Raw genomic sequence first — 22,842 nt, forward strand, 5'->3', positions numbered from 1 at the left:
AGAGGCAGTCTTGCTCTATCGCCCAGGCTGGAGTACAGTGGTACAATCTTGGCTCACTGCAACCTCCGCCTCCTGGGTTCAAGCAATTCTCCTGCCTCAGCCTCCCGAGTAGCCGGGACTACAGGCGCTCGCCACCACATCAAGCTAATTTTTGAAATTTTTTTTTTTTTTTTTTGAGACAGAGTCTTGCTCTGTCGCCCAGGCTGGAGTGCAGTGGCACAATCTCTGCTCACTGCAACCTCCGCCTCCCGGGTTCAAGCAATTCTCCTGTCTCAGCCTCCCCAGCAGCTGGGACTACAGGTGCCTGCCACCACGCCCAGCTAATTTTTGTATTTTTAGTAGAGACGGGGTTTCACCATATCGGTCAGGCTGGTCTCGAACTCCTGACCTCAGGTGATCCACCTGCCTCAGCCTCCCAAAGTGCTGGGATTACAGGTGGGAGCCACTGCACCCGGCTGTATTTTTTTTTTTTTTACTAGAGAAGGGGTTTCACCATATTGGCCAGGCTGGTCTCAAGCTCCTGACCTTGTGATCCACTCGCCTCGGCCTCCCAAAGTGCTGGGATTACAGGTGGGAGCCACCAGGCCCAGCCCAAGATAAAAATAATATTTTAAAGAGCTTTTAAGCTGAAGGCAGAGCATTTATTTGCCAGGGGTATGAGTTCTACCATTGGGTGTAGCTTGGTAGAAACGTTGAGAAGTGCTTTAAAAAGAGGATTATAAAACACATCCTAAATATGGAAGGATTCCTTTTTTTTTTTTCTTTTGAGACAGAGTCTCTATCACTGAGGCTGGAGTGCAGTGGCATTGTGTCAGCTCACTGCAACCTCTGTCTTCTGAGTTCAAGCAATTCTCCTGCCTCAGCCTCCCAAGTAGCTGGGATTACAGGTGCCCACCACCGCACCCAGCTAGTTTTTATATTTTAGTAGAGACAGGGTTTCACCATGTTGGCCAGGTTGGTCTTGAACTCCTGACCTCAGGTGATCCACCCACCTTGGCCTCCCAAAGTGCTGAGCCACCATGCCTGGCCTTTTTTTTTTTTTTTTTTTTTTTTTGGACAAGCTCTTGCTTTGTTGCCCAGGCTGGAGTGCAGTTGCAAAATCTCGGCTCACTGCAACCTCCACCTCCCAGGTTCAAGCAATTCTCCTGCCTCAGCCTTCTGAGTAGCTGGGACTATAGGCGGGCACCACCACGCCCAGCTAGTTTTGTATTTTTAGTAGAGGCGGGGTTTGTCTATATTGGCCAGGCTGGTCTCGAACACCTAACCTCAAGCGATCCGCCGGCCTTGGCCTCCCAAAGTGTTTGGATTACAGGTGTGAGCCACTGTGCCCGGCCTAGGGTTCCTTTTACTATAATTCTTTTTATTTTAATTTTATTTTTATTATTTATTTATTTATTTATTTTGAGACGGAGTCTCACTCTGTCACCAGGCTGGAGTGCAGTGGCGCAATCTCGGCTCACTGCAGCCTCCGCCTCCCGGGTTCAAGCGATTCTCCTGCCTCATCCTCCCAAGTAGCTGGAGCTACAGGTGCACGCCACCACACCCAGCTAATTTTTGTATTTTTAGTAGAGACGGGGTTTCACCATGTTGGCCAGGATGGTCTTGATCTCTTGACCTTGTGATCCACCTGCCTTGGCCTTTCAAAGTGCTGGGATTACAGGCGTGAGCCACTGCACCCGGCCTATGATGATTTTTTTATTTTTTTTATTTATTTATTTTTTTGAGACGGAGTCTCCCTCTTTCACCCGGACCGGACTGCAGGGGCGTGATCTCGGCTCACTGCAAGCTCCGCCTCCCGGGTTCACGTCATTCTCCTGCCTCAGCCCCCCGAGTAGCTGGGACTACAGGCGCCCGCCACCGAGCCCGGCTAATTGTTTGTATTTTTAGTAGAGACGGGGTTTCACCGTGTTAGCCAGGATAGTCTCGATCTCCTGACCTCATGATCCGCCTGCCTCGGCCTCCCAAAGTGCTGGGATTACAGGCGTGAGCCACCGCGCCCGGCCTGATGATTTTTTAAAATGTGAGATTAGAATATTAGTAATAAGTAAGATCCATCCCCGCACCCTAGCAATTTCTTTAGCCTAAATTAACACGTGGTAAAACATTGTTTTCTTTTCTTTCTTTTTTGTCTTTTTTTTCTTGAGACAGAGTCTCACTGTGTCACTCAGGCTGGAGTGCAGAGGCGCAATCATGGCTCACTGCAGCCTCTACCTCCCCAGGCTCAGGTGATCCTCCCACCTCAGCTTCCCAAATAGCTGGGACTACAGGTGCATGCCACCAAGCCTGGTGAATTTTTTTTTTTTTTTTTTTTTTGTAGAGGCAGAGTTTCTCCATGTTGCCAAGGCTGGTCTCAAACTCCTGAGCTCAAGTGATCTTCCTGCCTTGGCCTCCCAAAGTGCTGGAATTAGAGGTGTGAGCCCCTGTACCTGGTCAAAACATTGTTTTGTACAGTGAATAGTCTTGACTTAAAAATATATATACCTATATTCTGGATTTATAGAGGAAATATTTGAGCTAGTGAAGTGTTAAGGAAAGTCCAGTACTGTATTGGCAGAGAGAGGTCAGGCTTGCATTTGATAAACACCTCAAATGAGCTTGATTTGATCTAAACGAGGCGCATAATAGCATATAGGCAAATGTTAACAAAAGGTCCACTATAACCAAAAAGTTTAATAAATCATATTTTATTACTTTTCACAGAAATATGCCAGAGAAATTTGAAAATTTCTTTGCCAAGAAAAGTAGGAATAGTATTTAGGGCTCTGGCCAGCTTTGGATTTGAATTCAAGTTTTTGACCTAAAAGCTTCTCAAAACTTGTGTTTTGCCGGGTATAGTGGCTCATGCCTGTAATCCCAGCACTTTGGGAGGCCAAGGCGGGCAGATCACCTGAGGTCAGGAGTTTGAGAGCAGCCTGGCCAACATGGTGAAACCCCATCTCTGCTAAAAATACAAAAATTAGCTTGGGATGGTGGTGGGTGCCTGTAATCCCAGCTACATGGGAAGCTGAGGCGGGAGAATTGCCTGGGAGGCAGAGGTTGCAGTGAACTGAAATCGTGCCGACTGTACTCCAGCCTGGGCAACAGAGTGACACTCCTTCTCAAAAAACAAACAAACAGAAAACTCTGGTGTTTTAAAGAAAATGCTGATATCTGGAATAGATACTAATCAACAGTACACACACACACACACACACATACACACAGGAGGGAGAAAAATAAAAATGTAGGGTACAGGTTAGGGATTCATTTCTTTTATGTGGAGAGTGTTTTCTTCAACCATAGTTTTGTGATTCAGCATTCATAAAATAAATCGTTTACAATTTGGGCGAAATAACATCAGGTTCCTGCAGGGCTATAGAAAATGACTTGTGGGGGCTAATATGAAATAAGGGTTGAAACAGTACACAGCCTTTGTTCTATTCCAAGGGGTTGACAGTCTTTAGAAGGTTCACGAACCACTGTTTATGACTCACTCGCTTCCACCTACACTTCCTCTCCACGTTCTTCACATCACTAGGGCTTGTTGTATTATCCTAGTTTTTGAAATCCATTGCTTCCCACAGTTCTCCAATCAAATGCCTTCTCTGTTTGTGGGGACCTCGAGAAAGATACACTAAGGTATGGTGAACCAGGTCATTCTTCACCCAAAATGACCTAGTTCTCCTAAGTGACTAATTTCTTGGTCGTCACTGAGGTACCAATCCCTTCTGCTGGCCTTGTGTGCCCGATCCTCCCCTGCTCTCAGTTACCTCAAAGCAAGCTTCCAGCTTGTTGCAGGCTGTTTTCTCTTCTCCAAACAATCAGGGCCTAACAGGATTTGAAACTTGTTTTGGTTGTTCCCAATCTAAATATTTCCTCAAATCTATCCAGCAGTACTTACTCCATCCAGTTACATTTCATCCTAAGCCCCGAGTAGGGAGGCCGGGCCACCTTCCTGCCTTCCTTCTGCCTAGATTCCCTGATCACAGCATTCCTGTTGCCCTTCCGTTCAGGAAGGACATGGACAGAGGGTGGTCAGAAGCCCTGTCCTATATCCTAACCAGAGGGCTGAAGCCTACCTCTGAACTGGATCCTGCCAACCTATTTTCCTGGAGGCAGAACTCTGTGTCACCTCTTCCAGTGCAGATAACTGAACAGTCCTACTTTCTCTGGCCTGTACTTCCCCACTTATTCTCCCTGCACCTGGCCTTCCCCCTTCCTCTTCTAGGCTTTCCCTGAATTTGTAGTTCCTCTGTTTGAGCCTCAGGTCTGATTTTCAGCCCTAATCAGAATCCCTTGTCTGTGTCTGCTTTGACCAGAGAGGTTGCAAGTTTCCTACTAACCTTTCCTTCATTCACGTCCTGTCACTCTGGCTAACAAAAATTAGCTGGGTGTGGGGGCGCACGCCAGCCAAGCTTCTTCACACACATGTACATACTCGTGTGTGCACACTCCTGCACGTGCACCCTTACAGAGGAAGTTTTCAGATCGCTTTTTGCACAGCTAGGGTATGCAGATTCCTTTTTTTTTTTTTTTTTTGAGATGGAGTTTTGCTCTTGCCCAGGCTGGAGTGCAATGGCACGATCTCGGCTCACTGCAACCTCTGCCTCCCGGGTTCAAGCGATTCTCCTGCCTCAAACTCCTGAGTAGCTGGGATTACAGGTGCCCGCCACCACTCCCGGCTAATTTTTTTGTATTTTTAGTAGAGATGGGGTTTCACCATGTTGGCCAGGCTGATCTTGAACTCCTGATCTCAGGTGATCCCCCCACCTTGGCCTCCCAAAGTGCTGGGATTACAGGCGTGAGCCACTGTGCCTGGCCTGTGGATTCCTTTTCTATTAACAGAAAACCATGTCCATGGAATAATAATGGGGAATAGTAACAGCAATTTTATCTTCATAGGGAGACTGCTTCAGGGAGGGTTATAAAAAGCTGGGGAGCCAACGGTAGACTTGCCTTCCACCATTATAGAGCTCTCCCAACTCTACGACTTCCTGACTACTACCCATCTCAAATCATATTAACACTGGACAACTCTACTACCAAGTGTGTATGACGCCACTTCCTCTGAGCAGGAAAGGAACCTACTGTCTGCCCTTTTTCTTCCTCATCTGACTGCCTTCCCCACCAGCACCCACCTAGGCTCCCACACTTCTCCCTCCTCCCAGGGTAGTTCCTAGTAGTAATTCAAGCGACTGGCTCCAGTGCCTTCTAGCATTTACTATGTAGCATTCCTAAATGCCACCTTCTTGGGAAGAATCTTCCAGCAGACACTAAGGCTTATTAGACACTGAAATGAGTTATGGAAGAAGGTTTAGATTCTCACTCCCCGGAGATCTTTAAAAGCAAGAATGGATTCTCATCTGTCTGGGATGATTATGTGGGATATTCCTGGTAGGCCAGGGAATAGACCTGCTCATCACCAACAAATAATTTATTAAACTCCTGGGCATTCATGATACTGTACTACATTCCATGTATATTAAAAGATAATTTTAAAAACACAGCCCCTACTCTCAAAGAAGTTTTTTTACTAGTGAAACAAAAGGTTTGTATGGTGTACAAATAATATATAATGAAGGACAACAGTGCTTTAATTTCTCGAAGCGTGTAGTTTTCTTATTTTCTTTCTCTTATACTCTTTAGTTTGGGCTGGGAGCTATGCAGAGCAAGATTTTCAGTGAACAAGATTTTCTTGCTCATATTTTCTTGCTCAGGAGGTTGTGAATGATGCAAAATGTGAACCGATATCAGAAGAATTAAGAGGGGAAGAAAGCACAAAGTGGCCTCAGTTCTGTCATTCAGAAGGCAAGAGGCTGATGGGCTTGATCTCAAAGGATCCTTCACTTTTTCACACCCTGGGATTCTAGTTCAGGCAGTAATTAGGGTCAAGAGGGATTATAAGGAGGTGTGAAGAGTACAAATTATTAAATATTTTTCCCATCACAGCCATAAAATATTATTGGCTAGGGGTCTATTTGAGGCCAGATTTTTTTTTTTTTTTTGAGATGGAGCTTTGCTCTTGTTGCCCAGGCCGGAGTGCAATGGCACCATCTCAGCTCACAATCTCCACCTCCCGGGTTCAAGCAATTCTCCTGTCTCAGCCTCCCGAGTAGTGGGGATTACAGGCATGTGCCACCACACCCGGCTAATTTTGTGTTTTCAGTAGAGATGGGTTTTCTCCATGTTGGTCAGGCTGGTCTCGACTTCCCCGACCTCAGGTTATCTGCCCACCCAGGCCTCCCAAAGTGCTAGGATTACAGGTGTGAGCCACCATGCCAGGCCGAAGCCAGATTTTTGATCGACAAATAAGGTTATGCTCTTTGAGGGCCAGAAGAATTATATCAGTGCTCACTGGCCGAGAAGTGTGCAAGTGTAGCTAGTACTTGATTACACTCCATCCCACTCCCTTTAGCAAAACACAGATGCTATGGCCCTGCTCTCTGTAGTCTTAGATCTGTGCGTTCAGAATGTACAAAAGGGCTGGGCGTGGTGGCTCACACCTGTAATCACAGCACTTTGGGAGGCCGAGGTGGGTAGATCACCTGAGGTCGGGAGTTCGAGACCAGCCTGACCAACATGGAGAAACCTCCTCTCTACTAAAAATACAAAATTAGCCGGGCGTGGTGGCGCATGCCTGTAATCCCAGCTACTCGGGAGGCTGAGGCAGGAGAATTGCTTGAACCTGAGAGGTGGAGGCTGCAGTGAGCCGAGATCATGCCATTGCGCTCCAACCTGGGCAACCAGAGCAAAACTCCATCTCAAAAAAAGAAAAGAAAAGAATGTACAGAAGCTGGGCGCAGCGGCTCAAACCTGTAATCCCAGCACTTTGGGAGGCCAAGGCAGGTGGATCACCTGCAGTCAGTAGTTCGAGACCAGCCTGACCAACATGATGAAACCCTAAAAATACAAAAAAATAGCTGGGTGTGGTGGTGCATGCCTGTAATCCCAGCTACTGGGGAGGCTGAGGCAGAGAATTGCTTGAACCTGGGAGGCGGAGGTTGCAGTTGAGCTGAGATCATGCCACTGCACTCCAGCCTGGGCAACAGAGTGAGACTCCGTCTCAAAAAAAAAAGGTACAGAGCCCATAAGGGCCAAGCTGAGCTTACATTTATACATTCATTCCCATACCCCTATAAGAAAGTATTTTTGTAGGCTACCTCCTTCATCCTTCTTATTCATGAGAGCAGGGCCCTAGAGAGCCTCAGGCAACACAGCCAGGTCCTTTGTGCCCATTCTGTGTGGACTGATTAGAACCAGGTACACCTTCCTCCTCTTGCACCAGAAATCAAGTCTTGGCCAGAGGGAGCTGGCTAGATCCCAGCCCCATTACAACCTTCATCATGCTACTTGTTCTGGGTCCACCCCAACAGCAAGGCAGCCCTGTAGGTAACAAGAGAATTTTGAAGAATTCTATATACATGTGTCTCTGTACAAAGCAAATAACTGATTAAAGATGTGCTATGAGTTTCTCAAAATTTTCTGTGTAGGGAGAGATGTGAATGGACCAAATTTCATCATTATTTACTTCTAAACATGTTTGTTTGGTTTTTTTGTTTTGTTTGGTTTTTTGTTTTTTGCCACTGAAAGGAAAGCATGGACACCTTTCAGGAAAGCAAGTGTTGTATACAATAAAAGCTGTTATAATATAATCTTCATGTTCAGTTTATTGGATATTTTCACCATCCAGAAATATACAGGAAATAGGGTATGGTTAACTATGTGGTTCTTTCAGTGCAATGAACTTCTTTGACTAAAGCTACCTCCTGGGCTGCTGCCTCAAGTACCAGAGGCAGTGAACTTCTGAAGACTTAATTCCTAGACCACTCCCATCTTGTGACCTCATTGGCTTTATTATTTTTAACTAAAACATATGAGTTGAATTTAAATAGGTAAATGTGGATTTGAAATTTAATATTCCAATAATTCAGTCAAGAATTAACTAACAGGCCGGGCACAGTGGCTCATGCCTGTAATCCCAGCGCTTTGGGAGGCTGAGGCGGGCAGATCACGAGGTCAGGAGTTCGAAACCAGCCTGGCCAACATGGTGAAACCCTGTCTCTACCAAAAATACAAAAATTAGCTGGGCGTGGTTGTGCATGCCTGTAATCCCAGCTACGCGGGAGGCTGAGCCAGGAGAATGGCTTGAACCCAGGAGGTGGAGGTTGCAGTGAGCCGAGATCGTTCCACTGCACTCCAGCCTGGGTGACAGAGCAAGACTCTGTCTCAAAAAAAAAAAAAAAAAAGAATTTAGAGAAGAAAGTAGATGTTTAACATATATAAATATACATGTTTAACATATATTCACTCAATTGAATATATATGTATTCATATGTATATGTCAAAACTTATCAGTATATAATTGATAAAGTCTTCAGTTTTATTTAGTTTTAAATAACCATTTTAATCTATTGTGTAACTTATTAAATGTTTAAAGAAAAACTCTTATATAATAATTGTATCTACTTAACATTTTAAACTACTAGGTCAGGCACAGTGGCTCATGTCTGTAAGCTCAGCATTTTGGGAGGCCAAAGCTGGAGGATCGCTTGAGCCCAGGAGTTTGACACCAGCCTGGGCAACTTAGGGAGACCCCTGTCTCTACCAAAAATTTAAAAATTAGATGGGCATGGTGACGTGCGTCTGTAGTTCCAGCTATTTAGGTGGGAGAATTGAGCCACTGCACTCCAGCCTGGGTGACAGCAAGACCCTGTCTCAAAAATGAAACAAAACAAAAACCAAAAAACATTTTAAGCTTTTTTTTTTTTTTGAGACAGAGTCTCGCTTTGTCACCCAGGCCGAAGGGCAATGGCACAATCTCGCCTCACCACAAACTCTGCCTCCTGGGTTCAAGCAATTCTCCTGCCTCAGCCTCCTGAGTAGCTGGGACTACAGGCGCACGCCACCATGCCCGGCTTATTTTTGTATTTTTAGTAGAGACAGGGTTTCCCTATGTTGGCCAGGCTGGTCTTGAAATCCTGACCTTGTGATCCACCCTCCTCGGCCTCCCAAAGTGCTGGGATTATAGGCGTGAGCCACCGTGCCCAGCCAACATTTTAAGCTTCTAAACACACTGTACAGCTAAGTTACTTTCAACATTAAAGAGTTGATCTATTTTTAAAAATATATAACTTAGGATGGTAAGATACAATTTTTTTACACATCCTGTCATTAAACAGTTGTATTTTAAGTGACGATTTTCTGAAGTTCCTGACAGTTCAGGAGATTTTAAATATAGAAGGGATGGTGATGGTAAGCCTTTCATTCAATTAATTGATTCTCCTACAAAGTTTAGCAGATATTCTCAATTTCAAAGATAAAACCAATTTTATTCCTTTGCAGTCAGCTGTTAACAGTTGCCCATTTTTAGGAGACAAATACATACAAATGAACTCTTGGTGTTCTTGAGTACATATGGGAGAAGCAGAACAAAGCAAAGTTCCCTTTTTGCCTTACCAGGTGGATTCAATAATCCAAGAAGAATGGGACTGGAGCTGATTTCCTCATGAGCTGTGAGTCTTTGAGCAATTTACTTAACCAGTCTAAACATTTAATCTCTTTGTTTGTTAACTGAAGGTAATATCTTCCTTGCAGAGTATTTGTAAATATTATAAATATTATATAAATTATGAATCATATTGTTTTTCACAGTAGATGTTCAATAAATGGTAGCTGGGTACCTGAGTGCTTATCTCATTTTCCTCCCTCCACAGATGATAAATTCCTTGTGAGAATTACAGCCCCTGGTAGTAGCGATCAATAAATATTTGTTGAGTTGAAAATGTCGCTTTTTAAAGGCTTTTAAAATAATCTTTCCTGTAGAATTTTAGACCTTTGCAAATGACTTATTTTTCCCTTCAACTTATTTTACTTATTTATTTTTTGAGTTAGAGTCTTGCTCTGTCACCCAGGCTGGAGTGCAGTGGCACAATCTAGGCTCACTGCAACCTCCGCCTCCAGAGTGAAAGCGATTCTCCTGTCTCAGCCTCCCGAGTAGCTGGGATTACAGGTGCGCACCACTGTGCCGGGCTAATTTTTGTATTTTTAGTAGAGATGGGGTTTCACCATGTTGGCCAGGCTGGTCTTGAACTCCTGACCTCAGGTGACCCATCTGCCTCAGTCTCTCAAAATTACTGGGATTACCGGCATAAGCCACCCCGCCCTTCCCCTTCGACTTCTTAAAATCTAATTTCCTGGTATCTAAAAGCACATTTGACATCATTGGCTACCGCAAAATCTAAAGTGACCTGGACACTTTCTCCTCAGACCCAAAATCTATTTACAACTAGCTTCTCTTTTTCTGGCTAGACTTAAATTCAAAGTAGCAGTTATCCCGGTTGTTTCTTCTACTGTGTAAGAGATTAAATTGTCAGAAAAAGAAGTTACTAATTAATCAGATGCTTTGCTTTTTGCCACCGGGAAACCTCCAACAGATGCCCTGATGGCTGAAGCCCCATTTATTTATTTATTTTATTTTTGTTTGAGAGAGGGTCTCACTCTCATCCAGGCTGGAGTGCAGTGGCGCAATCATGGCTCACTGCAGCCTCGAACTCCTGGATTCAGGTGATTCTCCCGCCTCAACCCTGAGTAGCTGGGACTACAGGCTCACACCACCACTCCTGGGTAATTTTTGTATTTTTTTGTAGAGCTGGCATTTCACCACGTTGCCCATGCTGGTCTCAAAGCCCTGGGCTCAAGCAATCTGCCCATCTTGGCATCCCAAAGTGCTGGGATTACAGGTGTGAGCCAGCACACCCGGCCGGAAAACGAATTTTTTTAATGACTTTTAAAAATAGAGTTGCTTTGTTGTTGCTCTTCTTCCTCCTACTTCTAGCAACGTATATTTACAATATTAGGATAATGTCTTTCTTGACTCTTCCTTTGTACTGTTGCCTTCAATCTTACCTGATTGCTGTGGTTAGAAAGGCACTATACCTACTTTCAAGCTGGGAATAAGGCATACGGTGCTGCCAGTCACATCACTTTTTTTTTTTTTTTTTTTTTTTTTTTGAGACAGAGTCTTGCTCTTGTTACCCAGGTTGGAGCACAACGGTGCAATCTCAGCTCACTGCAACCGCTGCTGGCTTGGGCAGCCTGCTTTTATTCCCTTATCTGGCCCCACCCACATCCTGCTGATTGGTCCATTTTACAGAGAGCTGATTGGTCCGTTTTACAGAGAGTTGATTGGTCCATTTTGACAGGGTGCTGATTGGTGCATTTACAATCCCTGAGCTACACACAGAGTGCTGATTGGTGCATTTACAAAGCTAGACATAAAAGTTCTCCAAATCCCCACTAGATTAGCTAGACACAGAGCACTGATTGGTGCATTTACCAACCTTCAGCTAGACACAGAGTGCTGATTGATGCGTTTACAATACCTGAGCTAGACACAGAGTTCTGATTGGTGCATCCACGAACCCCCCCCCACCCCCACCCCCCGAGCTAGACACAGAGTGTTGATTGGTGCGTTTACAATCCTCCAGCTAGGCACAAAAGTTCTCCAAGTCCCCACCAGATTAGCTAGATACAGAGTGCTGATTGGTGCATCCATGAACCCCAAGCTAGACACAGAGTGCTGATTGGTGCATTTACAATCCTCCAACTACATATAAAAGTTCTCCAAGTCCCCACTGGACTCAGGAGCCCAGCTGGCTTCCCCTAGTGGATCCTGCGCTGGGGCCGCAGGCGGAGCTGCCCGCCAATCCTGTGCTGTGGGCCCACACTCCTCAGCCCTTGGGCGGTGGATGGGACCAGTGCCACAAGCAGGGGGCAGCACCTGTTAGGGAGGCTTGGGCCTCTCGGGAGCCCACCGCAGGGAGGTGGCTGAGGCCCGGCGAGAATTCGAGTGTGGCCCAGGTGGGCCAGCAGTGCTGGGGGACCTGGCGCCTCCTCCCAGATGCTGGCCCCAGTGCTAAGCCCCTCACTGCCGCTCCGAATGTGGGGCCCACCGAGCCCACGCCCACCCGGAACTCACGCTGGCCCAGGTTCCTGCCCACGCCTCTACCTCCACACCTCCCCACAAGCAGAGGGAGCCAGCTCCAGCCCCGGCCAGCCCAGAGAGGGGCTCCCACAGTGCAGTGGCAGGCTGAAGGGCTCCTCAAGCGCAGCCAGAATGGGCGCCAAGGCCAAGGAGGCACCGAGAGCGAGCGAGGGCTGCCAGCACACTGCCACCTCTCACTATTATTATTATTATTTTTTTTTCTTGAGACAGAGTCTTGCTCTGTCACGCAGGCTGGAGTGCAGTGGCCTGATTTCAGCTCACCGCAACCTTTGCATCCCGGGTTCAAGCGAATCTTACGCCTCAGCCTCTTGAGTAGCTGGGATTACAGATGCATGCCACCACGCCTGGCTAATTTTTGTATTTTTAGTAGAGATGGGGTTTCGCTATGCTGGCCAGTCTGGTCTCGAACTCCTGACCTCAAGTGACCCGTAGGACACTATTTTAAACAGAGCTGTGTTAACACATTCTTTTCCTTCAGATGTTGCTCCACCTCTTCCCTGTCTACATTCTCATGTTCTTTCTCTTAAGTATTCCACTCACAATGTTGTTTTCAAAATATTCTACTCCAGGTAAATCCCTCTATCTACGTTTTTTCTCTGTCTCTATGGTTTTGTTAAAAAGTCCTCTTCATCTTTTATAAATCTGTCCCAATTCAGCTTTGACCCTATCTCTCCCTTTACTTTCCTAACTCTCAATTTCTTTCTTTCTTTTTTTTTTTTGAGACAGAGTCTTACTCTGTTGCCCAGGCTGGAGTGCAGTGGTGTGATCTCGGCTCACTGCAACCTCTGCCTCCTGTCCTAACCCTAAATTTCTAATATTAGTCATTTTATTTTTTGTTTCCAAGTTTTACTTTATGACTTCAGATACATCAATTAGATTCTTATAAAACATTATCATCTTGCTACAGAAGTCATATGATCTCACTGAACATTTACAAGAAAAATTCTCAAGCTCCTGTGTTTACATGTGACCACATTGATTCTATACAATCCTTTTTGGAAGAGGGGAGTGTTGTGTTATAAATAGCACACAGAGACATGACAGACAATTAGAGGCATTGAACAGGATGGGTTGTTGTGCCAAAGGGGTTACGCAAGGCACAGAATACAAAGAAAATATGCTGTGAATGTTGAGAAGAAGATTGGGTTTGAAAGCTAACAACAACAACAACCACCACCAAAAAAAAAGAAAAAAAAAACAGAAATAACTCCATGAAGATGAAGATGGCATTATAGCATTTTTCTTCCCTGCACTTACCTTCTTTTTTTTTTTTTTTAGAGACAAGATCTCACTGTCACTCAAGTTGGAGTGCAGTGGTACAATCATAGCTCACTGTAACCTTGAACTCCTGGGCTCAAGCGACCCTCCCACCTCAGCCTCCCAAGTAGGTAGGACTCTAAGCATGTGCCATCATATCCCACTAATTATTATTATTTTTTTTTTTAGAGACAGGGTCTCACCATTTTCCCAGGTCGATCTCAAACTCCTAGACTGAAGCCCTGCACTTACCTCCTAACACACTCTATACTAGAAGGTAAGCTCCATAATGCAGGGATTTTTTGTTATTGTTTTGCCGTTTAACTTCTAAATCCTCAGCAGGGCCTGGTGCAGAGTAGCTCCTCAATAAATATTTGTTGATTGAAGAGCATGTGAATGAATGAATGAGTGAATGCAGGAAATGGTCAGATCAGCATGACCGAAGCTGTGTTCCAGTGGGGCTGGAGTAGAAGATGGAGTTCGTTGTAAGAATGTTGGAGTGCGACAAAGGAGTTTGTAGCTTTACTTTAGACAATGGGCAAGAGGGGAACCTGATGAATTCCTAGGGTCACCTTACCTCATTTCCATACTTAGTGTAATTACTCCAAAGAAGTTGGAAAGGAGATAAAAATGCAGAAGCAGACCTGGGTTCTTTATCAGGAAAGGATTATTTGCTGATGGAGCTGATTGGAGAGGCCGTGAGATGTGATTGAGCCAGCTCTGCATAGCTGGCTTGCTGCTCCCCAGGAGACTGAAGTTGGAGCCACAGATCAGTCAGAGAATGTGGCCACTGATAGACACTAGAATATTCTAGGGACAAGTTTCTTTTTCTGGACCTAGGGGCCGTATCTCTCACGTATGCCCATTGGTTTCCACTCTTAGGACTTTTTTTTTTTGAGATGGAGTCTCACTCTGTCGCCCTGGCTAGAGTGCAATGATTCGATCTTGGCTCACTGCAACCTCTGCCTCCCGGGTTCACACAATTCTCCTGCCTCAGACTCACGAGTAGCTGGGATTACAGGCACCCACCACCACGCCTGGCTAATTTTTACATTTTTAGTAGAGACAGGGTTTCACTATGTTGGCCAGGCTGGTCTTGAACTCCTGATGCCTGCCTCAGCCTCCCAAAGTGTTGGGATTACAGGTGTGAGCCACCGCACCCAGCTTTACCACTTTTACTCTAATCTTCATAGCCTCTTACTGGTGGATTCCTAAAATTATCTCTTAAAAGATTTCTCTACTTCATCTCTACTTCCTCTTTTTTTCCACTGCAACACCACACAAACACAAAATCTATTCTCTCACTGTCCTAAAGGACTGCTTTTAATGTTGTAATTTTCCTGCTTTAGGGTCATAATAGATCTCTAGTAAATATCTATCTAATCTATTCCATGTATAGGTTTAGCTTTCTCTCCCTTCCTTCCCCCTTTCTCCAACTCTCTTTAACCAATAATCAGTCTTCTTTATACATATTTAATGTTTCTATTGTAGTCAAACAGAGCTACTCTTATTGATTTGTTAACACACGAGTGAGCCAGATATTGTCTATTGGCATCTAGCAGTTTTTACAGTCTTCTATCTCCCCTGTTTTGCAGGGGCTGGAAATCTGGGAACATTTCTCATACTCCCTTGCCAGCACAGTTTCAGACATAGCTTGAGTTCTGCCAATCAGATATACTGGTGAGAGATTTGGAAGGCAGAAGAGAGATGGCAACCACCATTGGCTTTTTCCTTTGTTACTGGTGATGGGCAGCCCTTGAAGTCAGCAGAGTCTCCAGCAGCCTCCAGATGCTAGGAAGCACCCGGTCAAATTTCTACTTATTAAGAAAAAGAGGGCCAGGCTCGGTAGCTCACACCTGTAATCCCAGCACTTTGGGAGGCCAAGGCGGGGGGATCACGAGGTCAAGAGATCGAGACCATCCTGACCAACATGGTGAAACCCCGTCTCTTCTAAAAATACAAAAATTATCCAGGCGTGGTGGTGTGTGCCTGTAATCCTAGCTACTTCGGAGGCTGGGCAGGAGAATTGCTTGAACCTGGGAGGCGGAGGTTGCAGTGAGCCGAGATCGCACCACTGCACTCCAGCCCAGGTGACACAGTGAGACTCCGTCTCAAAAAAAAAAAAAAAAGCCCTCAAAGACCTAAATATCTTGATATCCCTGTGAATGTATTTTTTAATCTAATTATCTGGAAAATCTTGTCTATTTTCCATTTTAGGTGTGTAGAGTAGAATCATCATTAAAAGATATTTTTTAAATGTTCCCAAGTATATCCATGTAAAGAATCCAGTGTCCCTCTTTAATTTCCCCATTCAGATCAATATCTATTAAAGTAACACATTTGATATTTCTATAATATTTAATATAATACCAAATGAGAAAAACGGAAAAGTAACATTACACTAATATGATTTAAAGAGCATTTAATTATCTAATATAATTATCTCTTAAGCCCCAATTATAATATATTATTATCCTTACCAAAAAGCCAACTGTCTTGAGTCATAGCTAAAAGTGGTAGCATTATAAAAGAAAAAACACTTGATCTGATAGCCAACTACCTATTTACTATTTAAAGACACTTTAGGCTGGGTACGGTGGCTTATGCCTCTAATCCCAGCACTTTGGGAGACCAAGGCGGGTGGATCACTTGAGGTCAGGAGTTTGAGACCAGCCTGATCAACATGGTGAAACCCCATCTCTACTAAAAAAACAAAATTAGCTGGGTGTAGTGGCAGGCACCTGTAATCCCAGCTACTCAAGAGGCTGAGGCAGAAGAATTGCTTGAATCCTGGAGGGGGTTGCAATGACCGCACCACTGCACTCCAGCCTTATTGACAGAGTGAGACCCTATCTCAAAAAAAAAAAAAATTAAAATTAAACCCTAAAAACACCTTAATGTCCTCTGAGTTTCTGCGCTATTCCTTCCAATGTCAAATAAAGATAAAGGAGAATGTCAAGGCATACAAATGTATTAATGATAGCTGAGTTCTACTCTGACTTATTATTTGCTCCTTCTGTATCTTCCCTGGTGAGCAATATCTGGCACATCCTTACACAAAGCCATCTTGCTTCCTAGCCCACTACATTATGCCAGTGTTACTTTTACTGCATTATTGTTATGGTTGATAACACTTTTTTTTCTTCTTTTTTTTTTCTTTTTTTTTTCTTTTTTTTTGAGATGGAGTTTCGCTCTTGTTGCCCAGGCTGGAGTGCAATGGTGCAGTCTTGGCTCACCACAACTTCTGCCTCCCAAGTTCAAGCGATTCTCCTGCTTAAACCTCCCGAGTAGCTGGGATTACAGGCACCTGTCATCATGCCCGGCTAATTTTTGTATTTTTAGTAGAGACTGGGTTTCACCGTGTTGGTCAGGCTGGTCTCGAACTCCCAACCTCAGATGATCTGCCTGTCTCGGCCTCTGAAAGTGCTGGGACTACAGGCGTGAGTCACCGCGCCCAGCCCCAACAATTTTTGTTGGTAACATTTTGGATCTTTTTTATTTTTTCTTTTTTTTGAAACGAGGTCTTGCTCTGTCGCCCAGACTGGAGTGCAGTGGCGTGATCTCGGCTCACTGCAAGCTCCGCCTCCTGGGTTCACGCCATTCTCCTGCCTCAGCCTCCCGAGTAGCTGGGATCACAGGCGCCCGCCACCGTGCCCGGCCAACATTTTGGATCTTTTAAACCTTAAGTATTTGATGTTTTATAGGTCGATTCTTGTCTTTTTTTTTTTTTTTTTTTTTTTTTTTTTTTGAGACAGGGTCTCATTCTGTCACCCAGGCTAAAGTGAAGTGGTGCAATCATGGCTCACTGCAGCCTCAATCTCCTGGGCTCAAGTGATCCTTCCACCTTGGCCTCCTGAGTAGCTGGGACTACAGGCGCACACTATCATGCCAGACTAATTTTTATTTTTAAATTTTTGGTAGAGATGAGGTCTCACTATGTTGCCCAGGCTGGTCTCAAACTCCTGAGCTCAAGTGGTCTGCCTGCCTCAGCCTCCCAAAGTATTGAGATTACAGGCATGAGCCACTGTGTTCGGACTATAGGTTGATTCTAAAAGATGAAAAGTAATAAATAGCACTTAAGTTATCATGACTATGTAAATATTATTCACTGCAGAGATAAACAATGTGATGTATTTCCTGCTCTATTGTTCCAATATGACAACACTGGTAATAGTCAAAGAATGAATACAATGAATTCTCCCTGTTCCAATCTACCAATTGCTCAAAATCATGGCACATTTAAAAATATTAGCATCGCACCTTTTCTTACGGAGTTTTGTTTTTGTTTTTCCTGAAATTTTAATTACATTCCTCTCATTCTTTTTTACTGCTTTGTATAAGAGTCTATGGCATAGATGCTCTATAATTTAGTTCACACTCCACTATTGTTGAGCATTTAGGCTGGTTTTTCATTTTTTCCTACTATGAATAATGCTTCAATGAATATCCTGCCTGTACATTTTTGTGTACATACAAATTTCTGTAAGATAAAAAGCTAGAGCTGGGTTGAAGAGAATATGCATTTTAAGAACCACTGACAAATAGCCCTCAGAAAGAGGCACTGCCATCTATATTCTCACCATCACTGTAGGGGAAGGTCTATTTTTTTTTTTCTTTGAGACAGAGTCCCTCTCTGTCACCCAGGCTGGAGTACAGTGGCACGATCTCAGCTCACTGCAACCTCCGCCTCCTGGGTTCAAGCGATTCTCCCTGCCTCAGCCTCCCAAGTAGCTGGGACTATAGGCGTGCGCCACCACTCCGGCTAATTTTTGTATTTTTAGTAGAGACTGGGTTTCACTGTGTTGGCCAGGCTGGTCTCGTACTTCTGACCTCGTGATCCACCCGCCTTGGCCTCCCAAAGTGCTGGGATTACAGGCGTGAGCCACCATGCCGGGCCTGGTATAATTCTGTATAGTGTTTCTTAGACTCCTATTAATCATTTTGATTTTTGCCATCTATCTCATCGCTGTTTTAATTTTTTTTTCTTATTACTGAGGTAAAAAATCTCTTTGTAAGCTAATTGGCCTTTGGTATTTCCTCCGCAGAGCATTGATTTTTGGGGATTTTTTGTTGTTGTTGTTGTTCTTTTCTTTTGTTTTTTTTTTTTTTTGAGATGGAGTCTCGCACTGTCGCCCAGGCTGGAGTGCTATGGCACGATCTTGGCTCACTGAAACCTCCGCCTCCTGGATTCAAGCAATTCTCCTGCCTCAGCCTCCCGAATAGCTGGGATTACAGGCACCCGCCACTACGCCCGGCTAATTTTTGTATTTCTAGTAGAGACGGGGTTTCACCATGTTGGCCAGGCTGGTCTCAAACTCACGACCTCAAGTGATCCGCCCGCCTCAGCCTCCCAAAATGTTGGGATTACAGGCGTGAGCCACCATGCCCTGCCTTTTTTGGTCTTTTTTAATGTTTAGGGTTCCTTATGTATTGTGAACATTAATTCTTTTTTGTGTTGAACAAGTTGTAAATATATTCTCCCAGTTTATCAATTGTCTTTCAACTTTGTGGTGTCTTCTGTCAAAGAGAAACTTTAATTTTCATATAGTGAAAAAAACCACTCTTTTAGGCCAGGCACAGTGGCTCACGCCTGTAATCCCAGCACTTGCGGAGGCCGAGGCAGGCAGATCATGAGGTTAGGAGTTCGAGACCAGCCTGACCAACATGGTGAAACCCTGTCTCTACTAAAAATACAAAAATTAGCTGGGCATGGTGGCCTGCACCTGTAATCCCAGCTACTGTGGAGGCTGAGGCAGGAGAATTACTTGAACCCGGGAGGCAGAGCTTGCAGTGAGCCAAGATGACGCCACTGCATCCAGCCTGGGCAACAGAGTGAGACTCCGTCTCAAAAAAAAAAAAAAATCACTCTTTTTTTCCCTATAGGTTTTATACTTTGTGTTGCTTAAGATGGGCTTCCCTAGCCTAAGGTAATAATCATGCTTTTCTCTGTGTTAGAAAATACCCTTATAGGTTTCTTTTTATATTTGGCTCTTTACCCCATCTAAAATGTTTTGTTTGTACATGATGAGGTAATTTTCTTCATTCTGTATGTGTGTATGACATACTACAAATTCTCCAGCTCATGAGCAGAAAGGTGGTATGGTAACAACTTTTCCCTGCAATTCTTTTTTTTCTTTTCTTTTTTTGAGACAGAGTCTCACTCTGTCATTCAGGCTGGAGTGCAGTGGCATGATCTCGGCTCACTGCAACCTCTACCTCCTGGGTTCAAGCGATTCTCCTGACTCAGCCTTCCAAGTAGCTGGAATTACAAGCACACGCCACTAATGCCTGGCTAATTTTTGTATTTTTAGTCAAGATGGGGTTCCACCATGTTGGCCAAGCTGGTCTTGAACTCCTGACCTCAAGCGATCTACCCATCTTGGCCTCCTGAAGTGCTGGGATTCCATGCGTGAGCCACTGCACCCAGCTTTCCCTGCACATTTTAAATTATCCCTCCCTCTCCTCTCTCTTTGTCTCCTACACTGAAGGCAACACTGGTCAATGTGTGACACACTTTAATAGGCATTTCTAATGTTATGAATAATCCCAGCACCTACGAAATATCCATTTCTCTCTTTCTGTAGAAGCCGCCATTAGGGCTTACCCATGTCTAGTTCTCCTCTCATCCTAGGGCACATGGAAGACTGCACTTCTCAGATCCCATGCTTAGTTAGTTGTGACTAATTCTGGCCAGTAACTTCTGAGAGGAAACAGTGCATCATTGACATGTCATTTCAGGCTGAGGAGTGGAGCCCCACCTGATCTTACAGCTTCTTTTCTGAACTCTTGCCTTGGGACAATGGCGCCTGTGTATCAAGACACTGTAAGGAGGGCAGGTGACCTGCTGACCTGCTCAGATGACTTGGTGTAAGTGAGAAATAAACTCTTTTGTGCTAAGCCACCAACATATTTTGCTTATTTATTACTATATCAGAAGGCAAATGAGTAAAGTATGACACTATTTCCCAGTCAACCTTGATTCTGCTATTTTATTTTTTGGTCGACAGTTTACAAACTTTAATCCTTTATCATTTGAAACAAGTCATTAGCAAAGTATCTTGCAACTGATCTGAGAAATACCAATATCATTTATCCATTATTTAGGGATGTTAATTGTGCATAAACCCAGAACCAGGCTCTGTGAATAAGACGTGAGTACGAGAGACCTGGTCTGTCTCCTCATGGAACTTGGCAGGGATCTCACAGAGAAGGCTGTGCAGGGAGTGGTTAAGGGTGTGGCTTTGGAGTCAGATGCTCTACATTTGAATCTTGGCTCTGCCTCTTACTGGCTGAGTAAATTTAGGTGAGTCAATTAACCTCTCAGTGCTTCATTTCCTAATCAATACAATTAAGAGTACATGAGTTGATGCATGTAAAATATTTACCACAGGGCTTGTCAAGCAATAAGCACTAAACAAGTGCTAGTTATTATCACTATTGCAACCACGGGACTAGAATACACGCAGGTGTGTTAGGGGTAGATAGAACTATACTCCAGAAACATAAAGCCAATGTTGCCGCATCACAGTCCCAGCCTAGTAATTCGCCTCTGCTTCAGCATGGTGTCCTCACCATTAGAAAACTAGCAAAATAGTTCTAAGGCAGTAAGAAGCAGGTATTATAAAAAGCACCTTGTGCTGTCATTCCTCTCTCTCTCTCTCTCTATATATATATATATATATATTTTTTTTTTTTTGAGATGGAGTCTTGCTCTGTTGTCCAGGCTGGAGTGCAGTGGCAGGATCTCAGCTCACTGCAACCTCTGCTCCCAGGTTCAAGCGATTCTCCTGCCTCAGCCTCCCAAGTGGCTGGGATTACAGGCATGCACCACCACGCCCATCTGGCTTCTGTATTTTTAGTAGAGACGGGGTTTCACCATGTTGGCCATGCTGGTCTCGAACTCCTGAACTCAGGTGATCTGCCTGTCTCGGCCTCTCAAAGTTCTGGGATTACAGGCGTGAGCCACTGCGCCTGGCCCATTCCTATATTTTTAATGTTTTAACTTTTAGTATTCCAGGGCTCTGACTTAATGAAAGATATTCTATTTTTAGATAGCCTTTAAAAAATGACATCTAGATCATGGACTCTGAAATTCTTAGTATGTGTGTATATATATATATATTTGAGACGGAGTCTCGCTCTGTCACCCAGGCTGGAGTGCAGTGGTGTGATCTCGGCTCACTGCAACCTCCACCCCCTGGGTTCAAGCAAGTCTCTTGCCTCAGCCTCCCAAGTAGCTGGGATTACATGTGCCCGCTACCACACCCAGCTAATTTTTGTATTTTTAGTGGAGACGGGGTTTCGCCCCGTTGGCCAGGCTGGTCTCGAACTCCTGACCTCAGGTCATCCACTTGCCTCAGCCTCCCAAAGTGCTGGGATTACAGGCGTGAGCCGCCACACCCGGCCAGTATATGAATATAATAAGAACTTTGTATATTTAGTTTGGGGCTAAATATTGCATATATACATATGTACTTAAACTCGTATAGATATACACATATCTAAATGGAGCACTTTCTATAGAGAGAGCCAGATTTGTTTTGAACCCTGAACTTTACATGTTGCTGTTACCCAAGATCACAGAACTAGTCAGTAGCAGAGAAAAGATTAGAATCATAAAATAAGCAAATGTTCTTTCCATCACAACCCTGTCTCATAGAAGAAATAACCACCTTTGACTTACTAGGGCTGCAGTCAAATTGGAAAATACAGTAATATATTGCACAGGCACACATTTTTATTGCTAGACCGTATAACCTTATCTTCAATGGAGGTTTCAATATTTTCTCAGTAAATACAAACCACTTCCTTTGTGTACCACTATAGCTAAATTATTAATAAGCACAGTAGACAGCAAGATCTTCGGTAGAGCTGTAGATCTAATATTGGGTCAATTACAGAATCTCACTCCTTTCTTCTTATAAAAAACTGTTATACCTTTTTATTATTGTATCCCTTTGTACCATGTCCTCCGAAACCACTAATCAAATCCCTAAGGGAAAGAAAAATGAACATTTATTATGATATTCACATTTATATGCTAGGAAGAGTCTTCACATAAGCACAGACATTCAACAAATACACCATCAATTCAAATATAGACATGGTGCATAATTTTATTTCAGCTTTATGAAACCCTCAAGAGCTCACAGAAAAGCATGTAAAGCATGTAACCTTCTCATCATCTTTATTCTTGTTTGGGTTGGTATTTGGTTCAACAAAGAATCAATGAACTGTAACAAATTGCCAAAACCAAAAAAACCTCTGGTTTTATATGTGAATGTGTTGTGTGTATGAGTTGATTATTTGTTGTGAAAATATGTGAAATATGATTAGAAAACTTTTGAAAAAATTCCTATGATCTCAATTACCCAGAGAAACCCACTGTCAATATTTTGATGTATATACTTCAGAAATTTTTTCTCTGCGTGTATATGTAATGTGACTATATTTTCATGCTAAAAGTGTACATCTGTATCATCATTCTTAAAGGCTACATATTTTTCCCCTGTATCATAACTATGCACTATAATTTATATATTCAATATCCTATTGTTGGTCAATTAAGTTGTTTCCAATTTTCACTACCGTAAATACCCCAG

At 43.9% G+C, this 22,842-nt stretch overlaps 1 long non-coding RNA gene across 1 annotated transcript in view; it reads left to right on the forward strand.

Annotated features, from left to right (window-relative positions):
- Window positions 1-20,132, forward strand: part of LOC117979820 (uncharacterized) — a 40,290-nt gene extending 20,158 nt beyond the window's left edge. Inside the window, exons 2-4 of the long non-coding RNA XR_004670839.3 lie at window positions 9,439-9,491; window positions 13,430-13,517; window positions 19,979-20,132. This is a non-coding gene — a long non-coding RNA (uncharacterized LOC117979820). The remainder of the gene's footprint in view (window positions 1-9,438; window positions 9,492-13,429; window positions 13,518-19,978) is intronic.
- Window positions 20,133-22,842: the final 2,710 nt, after the last annotated feature.

The sequence above is a fragment of the Pan paniscus genome, chromosome 2 (genome assembly GCF_029289425.2).
Source record: "Pan paniscus chromosome 2, NHGRI_mPanPan1-v2.0_pri, whole genome shotgun sequence".
In the NCBI taxonomy this organism is placed as follows: Eukaryota; Metazoa; Chordata; class Mammalia; order Primates; family Hominidae; genus Pan; species Pan paniscus.